Here is a 20,796-nt window from a genome sequence, read left to right as displayed (position 1 = left end):
ACTTTTTAGAATGCACACACCCAAGGTGGTTTAAGTAGTATGCCTTGGCCAGTGATCTCTACATTTGCCTGTAGGAACATGGAACCAACGTGAGTAATAGTCAATGTTTTCACCTCACTTTGGGTGATTTCTTTAGGGGATTCTATTTAATATTTAAAAACAAGTATTCAGTGAAACAGAAAAGGCCAACCATGATCCAGTCATGAAATTGGAAATGTATGAAACATGATGTTGATTAATCTACCTTTACAACATTGAGGATGATTAATGGGAGGTATTTCAATGAGGCAATGATCCTAAAGAAAAATGATAGGGATACTGAAGGCCCTTGTCCTTGGGCTTTTGTGATTCATAGGTATTTATTTAATTACCATAGTGAGTTGATGAATTGATCCTTAAAAAATGTATATGAGAATAAAGAAAAGGAGGCCTGTGCATGGACCAATGATGACAGCTGGTGGCGTATGAGTCATATACGATGAATGCTACGTGTCTGGAAGTCTGAGGTCCAACACAATGATCCTGTGGATCAATGTTAGGATTATACAAGAATATTGTTCTAGTAATCATGGATTCATGAATTTCTTTTTTTTTTTTTTTTTTAAAGATTTTATTTATTTATTTGACAGACAGAGACATAGTGAGCGAGGGAACACAAGCAGGGGGAGTGGGAGAGGGAGAAGCAGACTTCCCACAGAGCAGGCAGCCCGATGCGGGGCTCGATCCCAGGACCCCAGGATCATGACCTGAGCTGAAGGCAGACACTTAACGACTGAGCCACCCAGGCACCCCAGATTCATGAATTTCTATGTTATTTATATATATGAATGGATCACTGATAGGGCCAATAAATAAATATATAATTAAATAAAACCATGGAAGAAGCCTTGCCAACTATGAATATATATATATGTGGTGAGGCAAGAACTATTAATATAAACTAAAGAAACCAATGCAGGTTAAGAGATAAATGGACCAAGAGTGTTCCCTATTTTTCTAAGGAACATAACATTACATTTATATTTATGCTTACATATGTGTATAAATTATGAAAAATAATAGGGACCTTTATGATTGGGTAAATGAAATGAGGAAAACAAGGACCATTTTAGAGAAGGCCTCATTTTTTTTTTTTAATCACCAGCTCTGCTCTGTACTCCTCAGAATGGGTGATGACTTCAGTGCATTGAAGCATCTTCCATGGTCCTGAGCTCTGTGGTTGCCTCTTGGTGTAACGAGCACAGAGACCAATGTGAGTAATAGTTTCATGTCTGCATTGGAGAATTTATTTTCAGTATTCACTATATTATTAAAAGTGTGAAATATAATAAGAAATGCCAACCATCAGGAATGATAAATATGGGATTGGTCTGCTGCATTGTATGTATTAATCCATATATGGAACTTTGATGATAATTAATGAAAGAGATATATCAATGTGGCAGATAATCCTATAGGCAGATATAGAATATTCACGGTTCTTATTCGGGTTTTTGTGAACCATAGAGTTTTAGGAATTAATATTAGTGAATTCATGTATTGGTCAGTGAACTTATACAGATGAGAATGAAGAGAAAAGAGGTCCAGATTTGGACAAATGATGACAGTTGGTGGCGTATGAGTCACAGATGATGAATATTACATGTCTGAAACTCTGAGGTTCAATAAAAAAAGAAAGCAAATCTATTGTGTCTGTTTGACATGATATTATAGACAAATATTAGGAAAATAAAAGAATAATTCTCTTGTTTTGTGTTTAGGAGTTTTGATTTTAATGTAAAAAATGGCCTAAAGAGATAATCAGTGTACAAGTACAAATAAGATAGAGTGAAATATGTTTGCTTTTAGTTTATGTGGTGAGGTGATAAAAGCTATTAACATATATTGAAAATGCTGCAGTTCATTAAGAAATGTAAATGGTTCACATGTCTTACTCTTTGGCTGAGAATGATACATAGACAATAACAGCCAAAGTTCTTATTTTATGTTAGTGTTAGGTTTGCTATTGTTTGTTTTATTTTGAGAAAAATAATAAATATGATCCCAATTCACTGTATTCCCAAATGACTAACTGAAGATGGAATGTATGAATCAATAATCTCTCAGTCTGTTATTGTCTGTTCTGCTTTGTATTCCTCAGAATGGATAAATTTGAACTTACATAGTCATTTGGCCGTGATCAGGTGCTCATGGATGCTCCTGTGTGTAAGAGCATGGAGAACAATGTGAGTGACAGTCAGATTCTTCTGGTTTAGAATTTTTGTATAGGATATTCAGTATCATATTAGAAATTCAAGGAATTCTAAACATAGCTCAATGGTAAATATGGTGTTGACATGAAACATTATGATAACTAATCAATATGTTCCCAATGAGCATCATTAGGCAAATAAGTATATTCAGTGATGCAAAAGATTCTATAGACAGTTGTTAGGGATACTTAAAGATCTTGTCCTTGAGTTTTGTGATTCACAGATACTTATTCTATTATATCAGTGACTTGATAAATTGACAATAAGCAAATGTAAACGAGAATGAAGAAAAGGAGATCTGAGTGTGGACCAATGATGACAGCTGGTGGCGTATGAGTCATATACAATGAATGCTATGTGTCTGGAAGTCTGAGGTCCATCCAACACAAAGATACCTAGTCTAGTCCCTCTGTTCAAAGTGTTCCTATAGACAGAGGTCAGGAATATACAAGGAACTTGTTCTTATTCTTTGTGATAATGAATTTTTAGAAATATTATAAAAGTATCAATGGCAAAATAAATGTATAAATGAATAAAGATGAAGAGGGTTAAGTATTGTTCATAATTAAAATACGTAGTAAGGAGAAATAATATGTTAGAATGGATAATAAATGGATCAAGTGCATTTTACCTTTTTGACTAAGGATGATATAGACAGTGATCAGTAATAGTTAATTATTGAGTCATGGGAATAAAAGGGTACAAATTAAGGAATATAGTCAATGATATTGTAATAGCATATTGAGCATAGCATAATGTATAGCGAAGTTGGATCATGTGTTGTGCACCTGAAACTAATGTAGCATTGTGTGTCAACTATACTCACAAATTTTGAAAAAATTTTTAGATGTAAATTCAATTTAATTAATGTATAGTGTATTATTAGTTTCAGAGGTAGAATTTAGTGATTCATCAGTTGCACATAACAACATGTGCTTATTACTTCAAGTGCCCTCAATGCCCATCACCCAGTTACCCCATCACCCCACCCAACTACCCTTCAGCAACCCTCAGCTTGTTTCCTGTAAAGAGTCTCTTATGGTTTATCTCCCTCTCTGTTTTCACCTTATTTTCTTTTTCCTTTGCCTATGTTCATCTGTTTTTTTCTTAAATTCCACATATGAGTGAAATCATATGGTACATGTTTTTCTCTGACTGACTTATTTTGTTTAGCATAATACCCTCTAGTTCCATCCACATTGTTGCAAACGGCAGGATTTCATTCTTTTTGATGGCTGAGTGATATTCCATTGTGTGTATATATATATATATACATACACCACATCTTCTTTATCCATTCATCTGTTGATGGACATCTTGGCTCTTTCCACAATTTGGCTACTGTCGACATTGCTGCTATAAACATTGGGGTGCATGTGCCCCTTCTAATCACTATGTATCCTTTGCATAAATAATACGAGTAGTGGCAATTGCTAAGTCATAGGGTAGTTCTATTTTTTAAAAAATTTAAATTCAATTAATTAGCATATAGTGTATTACTAGTTTCAGAGGTAGAGTTCAGTGATTCATCAGTCTTTTTTTTTTTTAAAGATTTTATTTATTTATTTGACAGAGAGAGAGAGACAGTGAGAGAGGAACACAAACAGGGGGAGTGGGAGAGGGAGAAGAAGGCTTCCCACCAAGCAGGGAGCCCCATGTGGGGCTCCATCCCAGGACCCTAGGATCACTACCTCAGCCGAAGGCAGACGCTTAATGACTGAATCACCTAAGCACCCCCCCTTTTTTAAATAAGATTTTATTTATTTATTTGATACAGAGAAAGAGACAGTGAGAGAGGACTATCAGTCTTATATAAATATAATACCCAGTGCTCATTACATCATGTGCCCTTCTTAATGTTCATCACCCAGTTACCCCATCCCCTCACTCCCTTCCCTCAAGCAGGCCTCAGTTTGTTTCCTAGAGTTAAGAGTCTCTTATGGTTTGTCTCTCTCTCTGATTTTGTCTTGTTTTATTCTTTCCCTCCTTTGCCCTATGATCCTCTGCTTTGTTTCTTAAATTCCACATATGAGTGAAATCGTGATAATTGTCTTTCTCCGATTGACTATTTCGCTTAGCATAACACCCTCTAATTCCATCCACATCCTTGCAAATGCCGAGATTTATTTTTTGATGGCTGAGTATTATTCCATTGTATATATACACCCATCTTCTTTATCCATTCATCTGTCGATGGACATCTGAGCTCTTTCCATAGTTTGGCTATTGTGGACATTGCTGCTATAAACACTGGGATGCAGGTGCCCCTTCGAATCACTACGTTTGTATCCTTTGGATAAATACCCAGTAGTGCAATTGCTGGGTTGTAGGGTAGCTCTATTTTTAACTTTTTGAAGAACCTCCATACTGTTTTCCAGACTGGCTGCAAAGGAATGAAGTAGTCATCTGTGCTGCGATGCAGATGTGCCTTGAAAACATTGTGCTAAGTGAAAGAAGGCAGACAGAAAAGGTCACATCATGCCTGACTCCATTTATACAAAATATCCAATGTAGATAAATCCACAGAGAGAGAATAAAGATTGGTAGTTGCCCGGGGCTGGAGGCAGGAGGAGTAGGGAAAGACTGCTTAATGAGTATGGGATTTTATTTTGGAGTGATGAAAGTAGTTTGAAACTACATAGAAATAGTAGTTTCACAATATTGTGAAAATATTGAATGTTACTAATTTGTTAACTTTAAATGACTTATTTTATCTCAAAAAATGAGAGATCTTTATTTTAAAAACTCAATTATTACACTGAGAAACTTGAAAGTTTGATGTTTATTTTATGACGGGCAAATAAATATTACTATACATTAGTAAATACCTTAATGTCTACATATACGAAGGGTGGAAAGTTTGGATCAATGGAGAGAATGTCTTAATCTTTTTATCACCTTTTCTAATTGGTACTCTTCAGAATGGAACTCCAAGCTGATTGGCCATGGTCAAGATTGTCTTGTTGCTTCTGTGTTGGAAAGAGAACAAGGTGAGTAATGGTCAAAGTTGTCATCTTAGATTGGGTCATTTGTTTAAAGGTATTCATTGAATTATTAAAAAGTATGAAACATAATTTTCAGAAGCTAACTATGTCCCAGTGAGAAATATTGTATCAGCCATGGTGTTGATTAACCAATAATGGCAATATAGAGGTCGATTACTGAAACAGAATCAGTCTCTGTGGGAAATGATTCTATAAAGGGATTTTAGAGATCTGAAAGGATCTTCTTGGATTTTGTGAATCATGTATTTATTTTATTACTATTAATGGGTTAATGATTTATTTGATAAGTGTAGAAATGAATGAAGAAAAAGAGACCCAAACTTGAACCTTTGGTGGCAACTGGTAGCATATGTGTCTGGATGGTGAATAATATGTGCCTGGGATTCTGAGGTCCAACACGAGATGGCATTAGTCAGATCCGTCTTGTGGACATGCTATTTTAGACAGATACTGGGAATATATAAGGGTCATCCTTTTGCCTTGGTTTTATCGATTTAGATTTAGTATTATAAATGGCTCAATGATAACACTATTAATGAACTATACAAAAATAAAAAAAAAGAGTGAAGCGTTGTCCAGCTGTGAATATATGTGGTGAGGCAAGAATTATTATTACTAAAAATTGAAAATACTGATGCCCCTTAAGAAATAAATGGATCAAGAGCATCACCTCTTTCACTAAGGATCATAAAAACTCCTAAGTATGAGTCAACTGTAGTTTTTAGGTCAGTCTTAAATTTGAGGTGGTTCCTTTTGTTAAGAGAATGAAAATTAATAAATTCCTAAATGATAGAATGAATGCAATGTGGAAAAGAAAGGTCAATTCAGATGAGGTTTCTGATTTTCTTTTATATAACATGCTTTGCTTTCTATTCCCCCAGGACATCCTCAAGCTGGTTGAAGATTTCTTTCTTGGTCACAAGCTCTCTGGTTGCATCTGTGTTTCAGGTGTACAGAGACCAATGTGAGTAATAAATCTCATGTTTTCATTTGACAGGTTGTAAAAAAAAAAGGGGTGTTTACTGTGTTATTAATAGTGTGAATATAATTCGAAAGGCTGATCATGGCCAGTGATAAATACTGGAGTATTACCAAGTGTTACATTTATTAATGCATTTATGATACATTAAGAATGATTAATGAAAAAGATTATATCAATGTGATAAATGATTCTAGGGACAGATGTAGAATATTCAATGTTCTTATTCATTTTTTTGTGAATCATTGGGTTTTTAAAATTAATATTAGTGAATTAAGGAATTAAATAATATACAGAAAATGAAGAAAAAGGGGCTGAAATATGGACCAATGATGATGGCTGGTGGCGTAGGAGTCATGGACGATGAATACTACGTGTCTGGAACTCTGAGGTCCAGTGCAAAAGGAAATATAATCTATTACTGTCTCAAATTATTATGTAGACTGATTTTAGAACTGTAAAGGGACCATTTTCTTTCATTGTTTTCTTGAATTTTGATTCTTTTATTATCAGTGGATCAATTTAAGAATCAATGTACAAATACTGAAAAGTAAAAATTAAGGGCATGAAGCATATGCACTCTCAATGTACATGGTGAAGCAATAAAAACCATTCAAAGATATTTTATATACTGAATTCCATTAAGAAAAATAAATGGTTCGTGTGCCTTACCTCTTTAGTGCTCAGTAATAGAGAAGTTCTTATTCTGGGTCAGTAGCAAGTATGATATTAATGCATTTTTTAAATAGAAAATTAATAAGCATGATTGCAAGTTAATGTATTTTCAAATGATTGACTCCGTGTAAAGTAGAATGTGCGGAAGACGGGAGATCACATTTCAGTCTTATTCTCATCTACTTTGCTTCGTGCTTCTCAGAAAGAAGACACCTGACCTGGTGTAAGCATCCCCCATGTTCAGGCGCTCCAGGCTAGCCTCTCTGTGTGGGAGCGTGAAGCCAAACGTGCGTAGTAATCAAAGTTCTTGTCTTGGTTTGGAGGGTTTGTTTAGGGTGTCACTGTAATTATTTAAAAAGTATTTAATAGAAGAAAAAGGACCAACCATTGTCCAATGACTAAGTTGGAACTGTATGAAACATTATGTTGACCAACCTACCTTTACCACAAGGAGGGTGGTTAATGAAGAACTTTGTTTAATTAGGCAATGATTCTAAAGAAAAATGATAGAAATACTGAAGGCTTTTGTCCTTGCATTTTTGCGATTCATAAATATTTATTTAATTACTGTTAGTAGATTGGTGAATTAATGGATGAGGATAAAGGAAAGAGGGCCAATCCTGGACCAATGATGACAGCTGGTGGCGTATGAGTCCTATACGATGAATGCTACGTGTCTGGAAGTCTGAGGTCCAGCACAACGATCTTGTGGATCGATGTGAGGAATATACAAGGATAATGTTGTCATTTTTGATTTAGGGATTCCTATATTAATAACATACATGGAACAATGATAGAACCATTAAACATGTATAAATAAATAAAAAAAGGATGAAGCCTTATCAACTATGAATATATTTGATGAGGCAAGAAATCCTTTATGTAACCTAAAGAAACTGATGCAGGTTGCAAAATTAATGGACCAAAGGTGTTATCTCCTTTTGTAAGGATCATGTAGACACTGACACAGATAAGCAACATCGAATTTTGTAAGCCTGGGTCATTCTTAATTTGAGGATGTTAATTTTGTAATATACCTGTTTATATTTTCGTATGTATACATGTTGTGAAAAATTAATTAGCACCGGATAGCTGGAAAAATGAAATGATGAAAACAAGGACTAATATGGAAGAAGTTTCAATTTTTAATTATCTGCTCTGTGTTAACATTCCTCAGAATCAACACACTCCAGCTGATGCAAGCATTTTCCATGGTCAAAAGGTCTGTGATTTCCTGCATGCTCTGAGCATAGAGATGAATGTGAGTAAAAGTTAAAGCTCTTGTATTTGCTTAAAAGTTTTTAAAATAAGGTATCCACTGTAGGGGCGCCTGGGTGGCTCAGTCGTTAAGTGTCTGCCTTCGGCTAAGGTCATGATCCCGGGGTCCTGGGATAGAGCCCCACATCGGGCTCCCTGCTCTCCGGGAAGCCTGCTTCTCCCTCTCCCACTCCGCCTGCTTGTGTTCCCTCTCTCGCTGTGTCTCTCTCTGTCAAATAAATAAATAAAATCTTTAAAAATAAAAAAGGTATCCACTGTATTATTTAATGTGTGAAATACAATTTAAAACCATCAATATGGGAACCTTTAAATATGGGATATAACATTTGCTAACGCATATGTGAGGTGTGGATGATCACCAGAGTAAGACATGTAACAATGTGGCAGATGATCCTATAGGCAGAGGTAGAATATTCATTGCTCTTATCATTGGATTTTTGTGAATCACAGGGTTTTAAAATTTTACATTAGTCAATTAAGGAATTAATGAAGTAATGTACAAGAGAATGAAGAAAAAGAGGCCTGGATTTGGACGAGTGATGACAGTTGGTGGCGTATGAATTATGGATGATGAATATTACGTGTCTGAAACTCTGAGGTCCAATAAAAAAAAAATATAGTCTATTGCTTTTCTTTGAAGTGATCCTATGGACAGATGTTAGGGAAAGAAAAAGGACCATTTTCCTGGTTCATTTTCATGAATTTTGATTCTACTGTAACAAATGGCTCAAAGAAGAATTAATATGCAAGTATAATAAGAGGGTGAAGCATGTCTACTCCTAATAAAATTATGAACGTTTATTGAAAATACTGGAGTTTATTAAGAAATGTAAATGGTTCAAGTGTTTTATCTCTTTGGCTAAGGAGGATACAGACAATAAATAGCAGCCAAAATTCTTATTCTTGGTCAGTGTCAAGTTTGATATTGTTTGTTCAGAGAAAATTAATAAATACAACCCCACCATGCTATTTTCCTAAGTGACAGACAATATGAAGGTAAAATCATTGCACCAATAGAGTGTCTCTCCATCCTGTTATCATCTGCTCTGCTCTGTACTCCTCAGAATGGACTCACTCCAGTAGTTGGTTTTTTTAAAGATTTTATTTATTTATTTGACAGAGAGAGACACAGCGAGAGAGGGAACACAAGCAGGGGGAGTGGGAGAGGGAGAAGCAGGCTTCCCGCTGAGCAGGAAGCCCGATGTGGGGCTTGATCCGAGGACCCTGAGATCATGCCCTGAGCCAAAGGTAGATGCTTAACGACTGAGCCACCCAGGTGCCCCTCACTCCAGCAGTTGTAAATACTTCCATGATTATGTGCTCTCTGGTTGCATCTGTGAATTTGGAGCATAGAGACCAATGTGAGTAGTTGTCAAAGTTTTCGTCTTCTTCTTCTTGTGTGTGTGTTTTTTTAAAGGTATTCACTATATCATTAAGAAGTATGAAATATAATCAAGTAAGGGCAACTGTAGCCCAGTGACAAATACGGATTTGATTATATTGATTAATAGGGGTTGATTATATTGATTAATGCATTTATGTAAAACATTATAATTAATGAGAGTGATACACTGATGTGAGAATGATCCTAGGGAGAGATTAGAGATATCAAGTCTCTTCTTGCATTTTAGTGAATAATAGCACCTTAAAATTATTATTAGTGAATTAATGAATTAGTCAATAAACAATGTAACACTGAATAGAGAAAAAGAGAGACGATATTGGATCGATGATGACCACTGGTGGCGTATGAGTCGTATACGATGAATACGTGTCTGGAACTCTGAGGTCCAACAGAAATGCACTCTAGTCCACTTCCCTGTGTGAAGTGATCCTATAGACAGATATCATGAATTTAGAAGGATCCTGTTTTGGGTTCATGTTCATGCATTCTCTATTTTTGTAATGGGATCAATGAGTTGATCAACAAACAATATATAAGTAAAGATCAAGGTCATAAAGCATTGTCCAGTTATAAAAATATGTATTGAGACAAGAAATACTATTAATGTGTATGGAAAACACACTCCTGTCCATTCGGAAATAAATGATACAAACAAAGGTGTTGCCTCTTTGGCGAAGGACTGTGTAGGCAGTGTTAAATAGTAATAGGCAATGTTCATACTCTATGTCGGTGGCGAGGTCATTATTGTTCATTTATTAGGAGACATTAAATAAACAGTTCCCCCAATTGCAAATTGTCTAAGTGACTGACTAGATGAGAGGTGGGGTGCAAGGACCAGTGGAGATAAGGTCTAAAGCTTTTTGTTTTCATCTGCTCTGCTCTGTACCCCGCAGAATGGACGCACTCATGGTGATTTAAACATTCTTCCGTGACCACAAGTTCTATGGCTGTGTCTATGTGTTGGAGAATGGAGATGAACGTGAGTAATAGTCAGTGTTCTTGTCTCAGTTTGGGTGGTTTGTTTAAGGGTATTTACTATATTGTTAAAAAATGTGAAATGCCAACCATGGCCCCCAAATGCAACTAATATGAAGCATCGTGTTTATTAATCCATATACCAAACACTGAGGTCTGTTAATGAAAGAAATGAATTGCTTGTGGGAATGATTCTATGGACAGATGTTACACATTAGTCCCTGCCAACCGGGCACTAATGATGAAGTAAGAGGTTAAAATGAGCATGTTGGCTAATCCATACATTCAACACCTCGGTCAGCTAACAAAGAAGATCTAGACTATTAGCCCTGTAGAAATGATTTTAGGTACAGATGTTAGGGATATTAAAGTCACTTTTCAAAACCTCGTGGGCATTTTTTATTATTGGTGAATTAATGAATTAATCTCTAAACAAAATTATGGTTCAATGAAGAAAAAGAGGGCAAAATCTGGACCAATCCCGAGGACCAGCAGCATAAGAGGCAAGGATGAATAAGGTTTATCTACAACTTTGTGATCCAACGTAAAAAGAAATCTAGTCTATTGATTCTGTTACAAATGGTCCTGTAAGCAGTTGTTAGAGCTATCCCAGAATTTTATTCTTGGGCTTTTGAGTTTCACAAATATTGATTGCTTATTAAAAATTAAGCAATGCAATAATAAGTAAAAAAAGTATGCATAAATGAAGGAAAAATAGGGCCAAACGTGCAATAACTATAGCATATGTAATGAAATTAACATCATTACGAATTCATTTCTAAGAATCAGAAGTCCATTAAAAATATATTAAGGCATTTATACCTCATCAGAAGGGACATAGGGACAGATGCATGTAGTTGTTGATATTCATATTCTGTGCTGTCTCTGGGTTGCAGGTGTTTTTGTTTTTGTTTTTTTCATTTGAGAAATAGGGAAAAAGTTTATATAATATAATCAACTAACTATATTAAAGGGGGTCAAGCATGAACCAGTGACAAAATTGAGTCCCATACCAAATTATGACCAATCCAGTTGGCTTCACTGTGGTCGATTGGTAATCATTCCACGATGTATATGTCAATCAAATGTCACGTTGTACCCTTTAAATATATGCAACTATATTTATCAATAATTTCTCAGTAACGTTGGACAAGAAGTATATAGTCCTTTGTCATTTTTGATAGTGATAAAAACTGGACACAGTTTTTATTAATTCCTGTTATAATCTTGAGTTTGCATACAACGGTGCACATTTATCATTATAAATTAATAAATAAGTTAATAAGTGAATACATTATATATATATATATATACATATATATAATCCATGGCCAGGGATTAGAATGTGGTGATGCATGATCCAGCAGTCCTACTCATGTTTTATCCCTCCTAAGACAAAAATCTCAGCTCTCTCCAGTTGGAGTCAGGAGAACCACACAGATATATACACAGTAGCATTTCTATTCTGGGTTTCTGGGAAGTTAGACATTTTTTATGTTATTTAACCGTTTTCATTTTTTTTAAAAAGTGACTAGTTTGTCACTTTTTTTACGAATTAAAGAGTGAACGAATGAATATTAAAGCTATTGATAAATATTTACATGTATAAATCAAATCAAAGAAAACCAAAGATGGGTCTATGATGGAGCTATGTGGTAAGGTTTATGAAGTAACCAATTTCAGTACGATTTTTTTTAAAGGTTTTAGGATTTTCCATTCACTTTCTTAAGTATCTAATTTTCCATCTTAGGTTGGCACCACAGTTTATAAACATTCTTCTGTGGAAAAGAACTAAGTGTTAAATCAATGAAACAACTCATAGAAAGTTGTAAGGTACAGTCTTTGGATGGGCAGTAGATAGTGGGCTCATGATTGTATTTATATCTTTAAAGAATGTACAAGTTAATGAAAAAGTATGGAGGTTCCTCAAAAGATTAAAAATAGAACTACCCTATGATCCAGCAATTGTTCTACTAGGTATTTACCCAAAGGTTACAGAAATGCTGATTCAAAGAGGCACATGCACCCCGATGTTCATAGCAACATTATCAACAATAGCCAAAATATGGCAAGAGAACAAATGTCCATCGACTGATGTATGGATAAAGAAGTTGTGGTATATATACACAATGGAATAAAAAAGCCATAAAAAAGAATGAAATCTTGCCATTTGCAATGACATGGATAGAGCTAGAGAGTATTATGCAAAGTGAAATAAGTCAATCAGAGAAAGACAAATACCATATGATTTCACGCATATTGGAATTTAGGAAATGGAACAGATGAACATGGGGGAAAAAAGGAGAGAGGCAAACCATAAAACAGACTCTTAACTCTGTAGGACAAACTGAAGGTTGTTAGGGGAGAGGTGGGTGGGTGGGGATGGGCGAAATGGGGGATGGGTATTAAGGAAGGCCCTTGTGATGAGCACTGGGTGTTATATGTAAGTGGTGAATCAGTAAATTCTACTCCTGAAACTAATATTGCACTATATGTTAACTAACTGGAATTTAAATAAAAACTTGAAAAAAAAGAGCCAAGCAAGGACCCATGATGTGAATGGAATGCATTCTGAATGTGTCTTGTGATTAATTCATTTCTTCATTACTGAAGTTCATTTCAAAAGGAAATATGGGGGGCGCCTGGGTGGCTCAGTTGGTTAAGCGACTGCCTTTGGCTCAGGTCATGATCTCAGGGTCCTGGGATCGAGCCCCGCATCGGGCTCCCTGCTCGGCGGGGAGCCTGCTTCTCCCTCTCCCACTCCCCCTGCTTGTGTTCCGTCTCTCGCTGTCTCTCTCTCTGTCAAATAAATAAATAAAATCTTTAAAAAAAAAAAGGAAATTTGGTATATTACATCTGTGGGAATAAGGCGATAGCTAGACTTGAGTAATGTGCAAGAATCTAATTATGTTGTTAAATGGCTCCTGGGAATTTAGTACATTGTTCTAAGGGAATAAATTTAAAAAATCAGTAGATGATAAATAAGTAGATAGATGATAGATAAGTAGGTAGAGGGATAAATAGATAGATAAATGATGGTAGGTAGATAAAGAAAGTAATTAATGCTGGATTAATTAGGAGAAAATGTTGTGAGGCTGAAAGTTTTGTTTATACAATTGGGAAACCTTGCCGTGTATTAAGAGTTCAGTAGGTTAAAAGTGTTAGCTCTCTGGGTTAGGTGGCTATAGGGCAGTGGTTCTCAAACTTGAGTGAGCCCCACAATCGCCTGAAGGCTGGTTAAACTGTAGATTGCTGGCTCCACCCTCAGCATTTCTTTGATTATATTTAATACTTTTTAAAAAGTTTTTATTTCAATTCCAGTCAGTTAGCATACAGTGTAATATTAGTTTCAGGTGTACAGCTTAGTGATTCAACACTTGCATATAACACCCAGTGCTCATCACAAGTGCGCTCCTTCATCCCCATCACCTGTTTACCCGATCTTCCTGCCCACCTCCACTACTTGCGATGATTTTAAAAATCGATCAAGTCCATGTCACTCATTTTTATAGCTCTGTAAATTTCTATTTCAGTTTTCCCCTAGACATTCCTTAACTGATAAAGATGTAAACTACCTTTATTATGAGGCAGAAGCACATAGGAGATGTTAAGTTGTAGTCAGTGTTTTAGTTCTGATGCAAGTGGTGACTATATATAAAAAGAATATGCAAATTATCTGAAAAAGGGCAAACTGTGGACCAGTGATGTGAACGGAATGCATCCTGAACTATATTTTATGATCACAATATCTATGACCTATTGAGGTCCATTACAAAGAGGGATTTAAGTGTTTATATCTGTGGGACTGAGCCTATAGATTTCAGTAATATTCAAGGATCATGTTCTTAGCCTTTGGTGCCTCATGGATTTTGATTTTATTATCATAATTAATAAATGAGAGAAACAAATAGGTCAGTTCATAAAGAGAAAAGGGTGTAGCATATTCAGCTAAGAAAGTATGTGGTGAGGCAAGAATTACTATTAATATAACTTGGAACAAGTAGAATTCATTAATTAATGGATCAGGGGTTACATTTTGGGTTAAGGATGATACAGATTGTGATATGTAATAGTATGTGTGCTTGGTTTTTTTTGGTTTTATTTAAATTCAAGTTAGTTAACGTATAGTGTATTATTAATTTTGTGGTAGAATTTAGTGATTCATCTGTTACATATAACATCCAGTGCTCATTACATCAAAGTGCCCTCCTTAATGTCCATCACCCAATTACTCCATCCCCCTACCCAACTCCCCTCCAGCAACCCTCAGTTTATTCTCCATAGTTAAGAGAGATGGCGTACGAGTCATGGACAATGGAAAATAAATATCTAAAACTCTGAGATCCAGCACAATACATAATAGTCGAATCGCTCTTTTAGAAATGATCTTATGGGCAGATGTCAGAAATACATAAAGGTCATATTCTCTTTGTGGCTTTATAGATTTAAATTTATTATCATCAATGGATCAGTGTTAGAACGATTTAAGAAATATAAATAAATAAAGAGAAAATGAAGCACTGTCCAGTTATGAACATATGTTGTGAGGCAGGACATATTATTATTATTATTATTTTTTAAGATTTTATTTATTTATTTGACAGAGAGAGACACAGCGAGAGAGGGACACAAGCAGGGGGAGTGGAAGAGGGAGAAGCAGGCTTCCCGCTGAGCAGGGAGCCCGATGCGGGGCTCGATTCCAGGAGCCCGGGATCATGACTTGAGCTGAACGCAGACGTTTAAAAACTGAGCCACCCAGGCACCCCAAGGCAGGACATATTATTAATAAAAATTAAAAACACCAATACCCATTAAGAAATAAATGGATCAAGGGTGTTCCTTTTTCGCTAAAAATTACGTAGACACAGGTAATTAAAAATCAATTATTTTTAAATTCTGAATCAGTTCCAAGTTCAAGCTTCTTTCCTTTGTTAGTAGGAAAGGAAAATAATGAAAAATTAACACACATGTAAAACATTGAGTAAATGTCATGTGGAAAGGAAGGGTAAATGTAGATAAGGTCTTCATTTTCTTTATCCACTGCTCTGCCCTGTACTTCTCAGAATGGACGCACTTGGGCTGATGTAAGCATCTTCCATGGTCATGAGCTCCGTGCCTGCATTTTTGCATTAGGAGCGTAGAGACCAACGTGAGTAATAGTCAAAGTTCTTGTGTTGGGTTGGGTGGTTTGCTTAAGAATATTCACAGAATCATTAGTGTGAATTAATAAACAACTTAAAAGTGAACAAAGAGAAAGAGGACCAATCCTGGACCGGTGATGATGACTGGTGGCGTATGAGTCATGGATGATGATGGATAACATGTGTCTGAAACTCTGAGGTCCAACGAAACACGACGGTGCATTCTCTTTGTTTGGAAGGATGCTATGGGCAGAAGTCAGGAATATACAGAGATCTTGTTTTTGGTCTCTGTGTTTGTTCATGGATTTTCATCTGGAATTATAATTGTAGCATTGAAATAGTCACTAAACGAATATATATAAATATAAATAAATAAAGAGAAAAAATAAGGAGGAATATGGGAAAGTATGCTCTAATTATAAAAATATGTGGTAAGGCAAGAAATGGTATTAATAAATTTGAAAACAGTGTGGAGTCCAAAGACGAATAAATGGTTACATGACTTAAATCTTTGGCTGAGAATGATATAGACAAAATAAATAATAATCGATGTTCATTTTCTGGGTTGGGGAAAAGGTCTAAGTTCATTTTCTTAAGAGAAAATGAAATAAATATCGTATACTCCTAATTAATGATTGCCTAAATCACTGAAAAGTGAAATGCAGAAGCAAGGATCAATGAAGATGAGGTCGCAATTTGTTATCATCCTCTCTGCTCTCTACTCCTCAGAACGGGCGCCCTCAAGCTCATTAAAGCACCTTCACGTGGCAGAGCTCTGTGGCTGCATCTGTTTCTTAGGAGCATAGAGAACAATGTGAGTAATGGTCAATGTTCTTATCTTGGATGGAATGTTTTGTTTTGTTTTGTTTTAATTACTCTATTATTAAAAATTATTTGATATAATCAAGAAGCCCAAACATACCAATATCAAATATGATGTTAATCCATATGTGAAACACTGAGTTCAGTTAATAATGAAAGAGTTTGTCCTCAGTGGTTTTATTTAAATTCAAGTTAGTTAACATATAGTGTATTATTAATTTTGTGGTAGAATTTAGTGATTCATCTGTTACATATAACACTCAGTGCTCATTACATCAAAGTGCTCATATTCTTATTTTGGGTTTATATACTTAGATATATTATTATGAATGAATCAGTAATCAAAGCATTAAAAATGTAAAAAAACAGATAAATAGGGTGAAGCATTATCCAGCCAGTAATATATGTTGAGATGTATAAGAAATGAACAAAAATGCTCATTAAGAAACAAATAGAATAAGCATGTTTGCCTTTTGCTTAAGAATTGTATAGGCACTGATAATTAAGAGCCTTTATTATTGTTATGATTGTATGAATAGATGTAAGGGATATTCAAGGATTTTGTGATTTTGTTTGGTGACTTATGTTAATTTCTATATTAGGCAATTAATCAATAACCAGATGCAGATGACAATAGAAAAAAGAGCCAGTCCTGGACCAATGATGGCAACTGATGGCATAGGAGTCATGTGTAGTGAATACTGTGTGTCTGGAACTATGAGATCCAGCACAAAACAAATCCATTCCATGTTGTTGAAATGGTCCTATACAGATGTCAGGATATACAAGGTCTTCTTTTGGGTCTTGGTTTTTATTAATTTTAATTCTACAAATATAATGAGATCAGTCAAAATAGCAATAAACATGTTACAAAAAAAATGATGGGAGTAAATCATTGTCCAATTATAAAAATATGTGGTGAGGTACAAAGTTCAATTAATATATGTTGCAAACACTGACAATTAATGAAAACAAATGATATAAGCACGTTGCCCCTTTTGCTGAGTATGACATAGGCAGTAATGAGTAGTAGTCAATGTTCATATTCTTTGTCAGTGGCCATATTGATGTGATTTGGTCCCTTAAGAGAAAATAAAATAGACATGATCACAACTTACTAATTGCCTACTGACTGAATAAATAAAGATGGAATTAAGGGCCATTGGAGAGAATGTCTCAATCCTTTTGTTTTTGTTGTTGTTCTGCCCTTCTGTACTCCTCAGAATGGATGTGTTCCAGTTGCTTTAAAATCTTCCATGGTCAGGAGCTCTATGGATTTAGGAGCATTGAGACAAGTGTGAGTAATAGTCAATGTTCTTCTTGGCTAGACTATTGTTTTATTTTTATTTACTTATTTTATTTAAGTTCAATTAGCCAGTTACAGTACATCATTAGTTTTTTTTTTTTTTAAGATTTTATTTATTTATTCATGAGAGACAGAGAGAGAGAGAGAGAGAGGCAGAGGGAGAAGCAGGCTCCCAAGGAGCAGGGAGCCCGATGTGGGACTCGATCCCAGGACCCTGGGATCATGACCTGAGCCGAAGGCAGACGCTTAACCATCTGAGCCACCCAGGCGCCCACATCATTAGTTTTTGATATAATGTTCAATGATTCACTAGTTGAGTATAACACCCAGTGCTGTTGTTTTGAAAAACATTTTCATTGTATTATTAAAAATTTATATTATATAATCATATAAAAATGAATGAAATTTTGCCATTGGGAATGACATGGATGGAGCTAGAGAGTATTATGCTAAGTGAAATAAGTCAGAGAAAGACAAATACCATATGATTTCACTCATATGTGGAATTTAAGAAACAAAACAAAGGGGAAAGAGAGAGAGGGGGACAAACCAAGAAACAGACTCTTAACTCCAGAGAATGAACAAACTGATGGTTACTAGTGGGGAGTTGGGGGGGAGGGTGGGGATGCTTAAAGAGGGGGTGGGCATTAAGGAGCGCACTTGTGATGAACACTCGGTGTTATTATATGATAGAGACATTTTCTGGAGCTTTCAGGTCCAACACAAATGGAATCTCGTCCACTTTACTTTATGAAGGGAACCTATGGATGGAGGTCAGGACTACATAAGGATTTAGTTCTTGGCCTTTGAGTTCATGAAGCCTTAAAATATTATTATAAAAGTATCAATGGAAGAATAAATAACGTATAAATGACTAAATATGGAGAGAATGAAGCTTTGTTCATAAGCAAAATAAAATATATACTAAGGAAAATGCATATTAGTGTAAAGGAATGGATTAAAAAAGGACCAAGTGTATTATGTATTTGACTAAGGGTGATTTACACAGTGATAGGTAATAGATATTGCTCTCAGTCAGGTATCAATTTGAAGTTTATTTTATTAAGGGAAAAATAAATAAATACTACCAAAAATTAATAAATGCTCAAATGACTGTGCAAATGAGTGGTGGAAAATATAGAGACAATAACTCAATCTTTTATCATATTGTCTACTTGTATCATATTTTTTCATATCTTCAGAGTGCATGCAATGAGCTGATTTTATCATCCACAGTGATTTAGATTGTTATGTTATCTTTGTGTTAGAAAAGAGACCAAGTTAAATAATGGTCAAAGACCTTACCTTGTTTTGGGTGATATATTTAAGAGCATTCACGGTATCATTTAAAAGTAATAAATAAAATCAAAAAGTTAACTATGGCCTGACGAGAAATATGGTATGAAATATTACTGTTGATTCATTGCTAATGTGCAACATTGAGGTCGACTAATGAAAGATGTGATCTATGTGGCACGTGATTCTACAAAGAGAAGTTAAGCTTATTTAGGGGTCTTTTTTTGGATTTTATGAATCATGTATTGATTTTTATTACCAATGAATTAACAATTTAATTGTTACAAATGTAGAAACATTTGAAGGAAAGGAGGCCCAAACATAGACCAATGATGAAAACTGGTGGCATAGGAATCCTACCTGGTTGAGTGCTATATGTCTGTAACTCTGAGTCCACGCAAAACAAAATTTAGCCTATTTTCTGTTGTAAATGACCTCAGGGTCAATGTAGAAATACACAAAGCTCATATTCTTATTTTGGGTTTATATACTTAGATATATTATTATGGATGAATCAGTAATCAAAGCATTAAAAATGTAAAAAAACAGATAAATAGGGTGAAGCATTATCCAGCTAGTAATATATGTTGTGATGTATAAGAAATGAACAAAAATGCTCATTAAGAAACAAATAGAATAAGCATTTTTGCCTTTTGCTTAAGAATTGTATAGGCACTCATCAAAAGGAATGAGATCTTGCCATTTGCAACGACGTGGATGGAACTGGAGGGTATTATGTTGAGTGAAATAAGTCAAACAGAGAAAGACATGTATCATATGATCTCACTGATATGAGGAATTCTTAATTGCAGGAAACAAACTGAGGGTTGCTGGAGTGGGTGGTGGGGTGGGAGGGATGGGGTGACTGGGCGATAGACACTGGGGAGGGTATGTGCTCTGGTAAGCGCTGTGAATTGTGCAAGACTATTGAATCTCAGATCTGTACCTCTGAAACAAATAATGCAATATATGTTAGGAAAAAAAAAAGAAGAAGAAGAAGGTAGCGGGAGGGGAAGAATGAAGTGGGGGAAATCAGAGGGGTAGACGAACCATGAGAGACGATGGACTCTGAAAAACAAACTGAGGGTTCTAGAGGGGAGGGGGGTGGGAGGATGGGTTAGCCTGGTGGTGGGTATTGAGGAGGGCACATTCTGCATGGAGCACTGGGTGTTATGCACAAACAATGAATCATGGAACACTACATCTAAAACTAATGATGCAATGTATGGGGATAATATAAGAATAAAAAAATTAAAAAAAAAAACAATAATAAAGGCTCTTAATTATCAGTGCCTATACAATTCTTTTTTTGTTGTTTTGTTTTATTCTTATGTTAATCCCCATACATTACATCATTAGTTCTAGATGAAGTGTTCCATGATTCATTGTTTGTGCATAACACCCAGTGCTCCATGCAGAATGTGCCCTCCTCAATACCCACCACCAGGCTAACCCATCCTCCCACCCCCCTCCCCTCTAGAACCCTCAGTTTGTTTTTCAGAGTCCATCGTCTCTCATGGTTCGTCTACCCCTCCGATTTCCCCCCCTTCATTCTTCCCCTCCCGCTACCTTCTTCTTCTTCTTTTTTTTTCTTAACATATATTGCATTATTTGTTTCAGAGGTACAGATCTGAGATTCAACAGTCTTGCACAATTCACAGC

General features: G+C 35.5%; 1 long non-coding RNA gene and 11 other non-coding genes across 12 annotated transcripts in view; all 12 read left to right on the top strand.

Moving 5' to 3' along the window:
- The window catches only part of LOC118002446, a 110,548-nt gene that overhangs the window by 53,796 nt on the left and 35,956 nt on the right, over window positions 1-20,796 (top strand). Inside the window, exons 22-32 of the long non-coding RNA XR_004677055.1 lie at window positions 10-89; window positions 1,145-1,252; window positions 2,141-2,225; window positions 5,174-5,242; window positions 6,139-6,221; window positions 7,114-7,198; window positions 8,089-8,172; window positions 10,488-10,573; window positions 15,633-15,718; window positions 16,440-16,524; window positions 17,756-17,829. This is a non-coding gene — a long non-coding RNA (uncharacterized LOC118002446). The remainder of the gene's footprint in view (window positions 1-9; window positions 90-1,144; window positions 1,253-2,140; window positions 2,226-5,173; window positions 5,243-6,138; window positions 6,222-7,113; window positions 7,199-8,088; window positions 8,173-10,487; window positions 10,574-15,632; window positions 15,719-16,439; window positions 16,525-17,755; window positions 17,830-20,796) is intronic.
- LOC118002697 lies at window positions 438-512 on the top strand. Its single transcript, XR_004677093.1, has one exon. It is a non-coding gene; the product is annotated as a small nucleolar RNA SNORD113/SNORD114 family (small nucleolar RNA).
- On the top strand, window positions 1,591-1,665 carry LOC118002716. The gene has a single exon (XR_004677112.1). It is a non-coding gene; the product is annotated as a small nucleolar RNA SNORD113/SNORD114 family (small nucleolar RNA).
- LOC118002702 lies at window positions 2,558-2,632 on the top strand. The gene has a single exon (XR_004677098.1). It is a non-coding gene; the product is annotated as a small nucleolar RNA SNORD113/SNORD114 family (small nucleolar RNA).
- Window positions 5,580-5,653, top strand: LOC118002739. The gene has a single exon (XR_004677130.1). It is a non-coding gene; the product is annotated as a small nucleolar RNA SNORD113/SNORD114 family (small nucleolar RNA).
- On the top strand, window positions 6,559-6,633 carry LOC118002711. Its single transcript, XR_004677107.1, has one exon. It is a non-coding gene; the product is annotated as a small nucleolar RNA SNORD113/SNORD114 family (small nucleolar RNA).
- LOC118002708 lies at window positions 7,533-7,607 on the top strand. Its single transcript, XR_004677104.1, has one exon. It is a non-coding gene; the product is annotated as a small nucleolar RNA SNORD113/SNORD114 family (small nucleolar RNA).
- On the top strand, window positions 8,719-8,793 carry LOC118002714. Its single transcript, XR_004677110.1, has one exon. It is a non-coding gene; the product is annotated as a small nucleolar RNA SNORD113/SNORD114 family (small nucleolar RNA).
- On the top strand, window positions 9,912-9,983 carry LOC118002704. The gene has a single exon (XR_004677100.1). It is a non-coding gene; the product is annotated as a small nucleolar RNA SNORD113/SNORD114 family (small nucleolar RNA).
- Window positions 15,838-15,915, top strand: LOC118002715. Its single transcript, XR_004677111.1, has one exon. It is a non-coding gene; the product is annotated as a small nucleolar RNA SNORD113/SNORD114 family (small nucleolar RNA).
- Window positions 17,186-17,260, top strand: LOC118002729. The gene has a single exon (XR_004677121.1). It is a non-coding gene; the product is annotated as a small nucleolar RNA SNORD113/SNORD114 family (small nucleolar RNA).
- Window positions 19,457-19,531, top strand: LOC118002741. Its single transcript, XR_004677132.1, has one exon. It is a non-coding gene; the product is annotated as a small nucleolar RNA SNORD113/SNORD114 family (small nucleolar RNA).

The sequence above is a fragment of the Mirounga leonina genome, unplaced genomic scaffold (genome assembly GCF_011800145.1).
Source record: "Mirounga leonina isolate KUSES-001 unplaced genomic scaffold, KU_Mleo_1.0 Mir_82, whole genome shotgun sequence".
Classification (NCBI taxonomy): Eukaryota; Metazoa; Chordata; class Mammalia; order Carnivora; family Phocidae; genus Mirounga; species Mirounga leonina.
Note: the sequence above shows the minus strand (reverse complement) of the source record. Positions and strands in the feature narration are given on the sequence as shown.